Genomic DNA, 6966 nt, shown 5'->3' with positions numbered 1-6966 from the left:
TCCTTATATAACTTTAGACACACGTTGGTATAATATATAGTTACATAAGGTTAGACACAGGTTAGTTTAAGATATCGATAAATAGCTTTAGAAACTCCTTGTTATAAGTTATCCTTACATAACTTTAGAAACACGTTGTTATAAGATATCGTTACTTAGCTTTAGACACACATTAGTATCAGATGTAGTTACATGAGACATACGTTGTTATAAGGTATCGATACATACGAATCTGTGTCTAAAGCTATATAACGATATATTATAGCAATATACGTCTAAGATATCGTTACGTAACTTTAGACACAAGTTGGTACAATATATCGTTAAAGAACTTTAGACCCACGTTGGTACAAGATATTGTTACATAACTTTAGACACACGTTGTTATAAGATATCGAGACATATCTTTAGACATACGTTGTGATAAGAGATTCTTACATTGCTTTAGACACACGATGATATATGATATTGTTACATAACTTTAGACACTTATTAGTATAAAATATTGTTACATAACTTTTAACACATGCTGTTATAAGATATTACACAGCTTTAGAGAGACGATGTTATAAGATATCGTTGTATAACTTTAGACACTTCTTATTATGAGATATCGTTACATAACTTTATACATGTTGGTAAAATATATCCTTATATAACTTTAGACACACGTTGGTATAAGATATTGTTAAATAATTTTAGACACACGTTGGTATAAGATATCGTTACATAAGGTTAGACACAGGTTAGTTTAAGATATCGATAAATAGGTTTAGAAACTCATTGTTATAATTTATCCTTACATAACTTTAGAAACACGTTGATATAAGATATCGTTACATAACTTTAATAACACGTTGTTATAAGATATTATTACATAGCTTTAAACAGACGATGTCATAAGATATCGTTACATAGCTTTAAACAGACGATGTCATAAGATATCGTAACATAGCTTTAGACTCAAATTTGTATAAGAAATCGTTATATAGCTTTAGACACTACTTATTATAATATATCGTTGCATAACTTTAGACACACGTTAGTATAAGATATCGTTACATAACTTTAGACACGTTGGTATAAGATATCGTTACTTAGCTTTAGACACACATTAGTATCAGATGTAGTTACATAAGACATACTTTGTTATAAGGTATCGATACATAGCTTATCGATACATACGAATCCACGTCTAAAGCTATATAACGATATATTATAGCAATGTACGTCTAAGATATCGTTACGTAACTTTAGACACAAGTTGGTACAATATATCGTTAAAAAAATTTAGACACACGTTGGTACAAGATATCGTTACATGACTTTAGACACACGTTGTTATAAGATATCGAGACATATCTTTAGACATACGTAGTGATAAGAGATTCTTACATAACTTTAGACACATGTTAGTATAAAATATTGTCACATAAGTTTTCACACATGCTGTTATAAGATGTTACACAGCTTTAGAAAGACGATGTTATAAGATATCGTGGTATAACTTTAGACACTTCTTATTATGAGATATCGTTACATAACTTTAGACACGTTGGTATAAGATATCGTTACATAACATTAGACACTCCTTGTTTTAAAATATCGTTACATAACTTTAAACGTACGTTATTATAATATATCGTTACATAACTTTAGACACACGTTGTTATAAGATATCGTAATATAGATTTAGAGAGACGATGTTATAATATATCGTTACATAACATTAGACACTCCTTGTTTTGAAGTATCGTTACAAAACTTTAGACGTACGTTGTTATAAGATATCGTTACATAGCTTTAAACACACATTAGTATCAGATATCGTTACATGAGACATACGTTGTTATACGGTATCGTTACATAGCTTTAAACAGACGATGTCATAAGATATCATTACATAGCTTTAAACAGACGATGTCATAAGATATCGTTACATAGCTTTAAACAGACGATCTCATAAGATATCGTTACGTAGCTTTAGACTCAAATTAGTATAAGAAATCGTTATATAGCTTTAGACTCTACTTATTACAATATATCGTTACATAACTTTATACATGTTGGTAAAATATATCCTTATATAACTTTAGACACACGTTGGTATAATATATAGTTACATAAGGTTACACACAGGTTAGTTTAAGATATCGATAAATAGCTTTAGAAACTCCTTGTTATAAGTTATCCTTACATAACTTTAGAAACACGTTGTTATAAGATATCGTTACTTAGCTTTAGACACACATTAGTATCAGATGTAGTTACATGAGACATACGTTGTTATAAGGTATCGATACATACGAATCTGTGTCTAAAGCTATATAACGATATATTATAGCAATATACGTCTAAGATATCGTTACGTAACTTTAGAGACACAAGTTGGTACAATATATCGTTAAAGAACGTTTTAGACCCACATTGGTACAAGATATTGTTACATAACTTTAGACACACGTTACATAAAAGACATCATTACATAATGTTATAAGATATCGTTGTATAACATGTTATGAAATATTGTTACATAACTTTAGAGACGATGTTATAAGATATCCTTATATAGCTTTAGACACACGTTGCTGTAAGATATCGTTATATAGCTTTAGACACACGTTGGTATAAGATATCGTTACATAACTTTAGACACACATTAGTATAAGATATCGATATCGTTACATATCTTTAGACACATCTTTAGAAACACGTATAAAGATATTGTTACATAACTTTAAACACACGCTGTTATAAGATATTGCATAGCTTTAGAGACGATGTTATAAGATATCGTTGTATAACTTTAGACACTTCTTACACCTCAAATTTGTGAGATATCGTTACATAACTTTATACATGTTGGTAAAATATATCCTTATATAACTTTAGACACACGTTGGTATAAGATATTGTTAAATAATTTTAGACACACGTTGGTATAAGATATCGTTACATAACTTTAGACACACATTAGTATCCGATATCGTTACATATCTTTAGACACATCTTAGTATAAAATATTGTTACATAACTTTTAACACATGCTGTTATAAGATATTGCATAGCTTTAGAGAGACGATGTTATAAGATATCGTTGTATAACTTTAGACACTTCTTATTATGAGATATCGTTACATAACTTTATACATGTTGGTAAAATATATCCTTATATAACTTTAGACACACGTTGGTATAAGATATTGTTAAATAATTTTAGACACACGTTGGTATAAGATATCGTTACATAAGGTTAGACACAGGTTAGTTTAAGATATCGATAAATAGGTTTAGAAACTCATTGTTATAATTTATCCTTACATAACTTTAGAAACACGTTGATATAAGATATCGTTACATAACTTTAATAACACGTTGTTATAAGATATTATTACATAGCTTTAAACAGACGATGTCATAAGATATCGTTACATAGCTTTAAACAGACGATGTCATAAGATATCGTAACATAGCTTTAGACTCAAATTTGTATAAGAAATCGTTATATAGCTTTAGACACTACTTATTATAATATATCGTTGCATAACTTTAGACACACGTTAGTATAAGATATCGTTACATAACTTTAGACACGTTGGTATAAGATATCGTTACTTAGCTTTAGACACACATTAGTATCAGATGTAGTTACATAAGACATACTTTGTTATAAGGTATCGATACATAGCTTATCGATACATACGAATCCACGTCTAAAGCTATATAACGATATATTATAGCAATGTACGTCTAAGATATCGTTACGTAACTTTAGACACAAGTTGGTACAAGATATCGTTACATGACTTTAAACACACGTTAGTATAAGATATCGTTACATAACTTTAGACACACGTTGGTATAAGATATCGTTTTCTAACTTTAGACAACACGTTGGTATAAGATATCGTTATATAACTTTAGACACACGTTGGTATAAGATATCGTTACATAACTTTAGACCCGCGTTGGTACAAGATATTGTAACATAACTTTAACTTTTAACACGTTGTTATATATCATTAGATACGATGTAAATAAATATCTTTACATAGCTTTATACGTATGTGATAAAGATATCGTAACATAACTTTAGACACAAATTAGTATAAGAAATCGTTACATAGCTTTAGACACATGCTGTTATAATATATCGTTACATAACTTTAGACAGACGATGTTATAAGATATCGTTACATAACTTTAGACACGTTAGTATAAGATATCGTTACATAACTTTAGACACGTTGTTTTATAAGATATCGTTACATAACTTTAACACGTTATAAGATATCGTTATAATATATCGTTACATAATTGTTTTAGACACACGTTGTTATAAGATATCGTAATATATAGATTTAGAGAAACGATGTTATAATATATCGTTACATAACATTAGACACTCCTTGTTATGAAGTATCGTTACAAAACTTTAGACGTATGTTGTTATAAGATATCGTTACATAGCTTTAGACACACATTATTATCAGATATCGTTACATGAGACATACGTTGTTATACGGTATCGTTACATAGCTATTTATCGTTGTATAGCTTTAGACACAGACGATGTACGTAATAAGATATCGTTACATAGCTTTAAACAGACGATGTCAGTAAGATATCGTTACATAGCTTTGAAAGATATCAAACAGACGATGTCATAAGATATCGTTACATAAAGCTTTAGACTCAAATTAGTATAAGAAATCGTTATATAAGATATCGTTACATAACTTTAGACACTACTTATTATAATATATCGTTACATAACTTTATACATGTTGGTAAAATATATCGTTATATAACTTTAGACACACGTTGGTATAAGATATCGTTACATAACTTTAGACACAGGTTAGTTTAAGATATCGATAAATAGCTTTAGAAACACACCTTGTTATAAGTTATCCTTACATAACTTTAGACACACGTTGTTATAAGATATCGTTACTTTATAGCTTTAGACACACATTAGTATAAGATATCGTAAGTTACTTTAGACACACGTTGTTATAAGGTATCTTATACATAACTTTAGACATACGTTGTTTTAAATCTCGTTCAAAGTTAGATATAAGATATATATAGTAAGCAATATACGTTGGTACAAGATATCGTTACATAACTTTAGACAGCATTAGTTGGTACAATATATCGTTAAAGAACTTTAGACCCACGTTGGTATAAGATATTGTTACATAACTTTAGACACACGTATATGTGAAAGATATCATTACATAAGTAGATATGTGTCAGTATAAAATATTGTTACATAGCTTTAGAGAGACGATGTTATAAGATTTCCTTATATAGCTTTAGACACACGTTGCTGTAAGATATCGTTATATAAGCTTTAGACACACGTTGGTATAAGATATCGTTACATAACTTTAGACACACGTTTAGTATCCGATATCGTTACATATCTTTAGACACACATTTAGTATAAAATATCGTTACATAACTTTAGACACATGTTGTTATAAGATATAGTTACATAGCTTTGGAGAGACGATGTTATAAGATATCGTTGTATAACTTTAGACACTTCTTATTATGAGATATCGTTACATAACTTTATACATGTTGGTGTAATATATCGTTATATAACTTTAGACACACGTTGGTATAAGATATCGTTAAATAACTTTAGACACACGTTGGTATAAGATATTGTTACATAGATTTTAGACACGTTGCTGTGTATAAGATATCGTTACATAACTTTAGACACACGTTGATATAAGATATCGTTACATAACTTTAGACAACACGTTGTTATAAGATATCATTACATAGCTTTAGACAGACGATGTTATAAGATATCGTTACATAGCTTTAGACACACGTTGTTATAAGATATCGTTACATAACTTTAGACACGTTATTAGTATAAGATATCGTTACATAGCTTTAGACACACTTATTATAAGATATCGTTACATAACTTTAGACACACGTTGGTATAAGATATCGTTACATAGCTTTAGACACTCGTTGTTATAAAATATCGTTACATAACTTTAGACACACGTTGGTATAAGATATCGTTACATAACTTTACACACGTTGTTATAAGATATCGTTACATAGCTTTATACATTTTGTTTTTATAAATATTGTTACATAACTTTAGACACATGTTGTTATAAGATATCGTTATATAGATTTAGACAGAGACGTATGTTATAATATATCGTTACATATATAGTTACTTAGACACACGTTGTTATAAGATATCGTTACATAACTTTAGACACGTATAAGTTGTTATAAGATATCGTTACATAACTTTAGACACACGTTAGTATAAGATATCGTTACATAACTTTAGACACGTTGTTATAAGATATCGTTACATAGCTTTAGACATACGTTGCTATAAGATATCGTTACATGCTTTAGACATACGTTGTATAAGATATCGTTACATAGCTTTAGACACATTTCATTGTTATAAGATATCGTTACGCATAGCTTTAGACACAGATTGTTATAAGATATCGTTACATAACTTTAGACACACGATGTTGGTATAAGATATCGTTACATAACTTTAGACACACGTTGTTATAAGATATCGTTACATAACTTTAGACACACGTTGTTATAAGATATCGTTACATGGTTTAGACACTACGATGTTATAAGATATCGTTACATAGCTAGACACTACGTTGTTATAAGATATCGTTACATAACTTTAGATACACACTTTTGTTATTTATAAGATATCGTTACATAACTTTAGACACCACGTTGTTATAAGATATCGTTACATAGCTTTAGACAGACGATGTTATAAGATATCGTTACATAACTTTAGACACACGTTGGTATAAATATATCGTTACATAACTTTAGACACACGTTGTTATAAGATATCGTTACATAGCTTTAGACACACGTTGATATAAGATATCGTTACATAACTTTAGACACACGTAATGTGTATAAGAT

Source organism: Tachypleus tridentatus, chromosome 13, assembly GCF_004210375.1.
Source record: "Tachypleus tridentatus isolate NWPU-2018 chromosome 13, ASM421037v1, whole genome shotgun sequence".
Lineage (NCBI taxonomy): Eukaryota > Metazoa > Arthropoda > Merostomata > Xiphosura > Limulidae > Tachypleus > Tachypleus tridentatus.
This window is presented reverse-complemented; position numbering follows the sequence as displayed.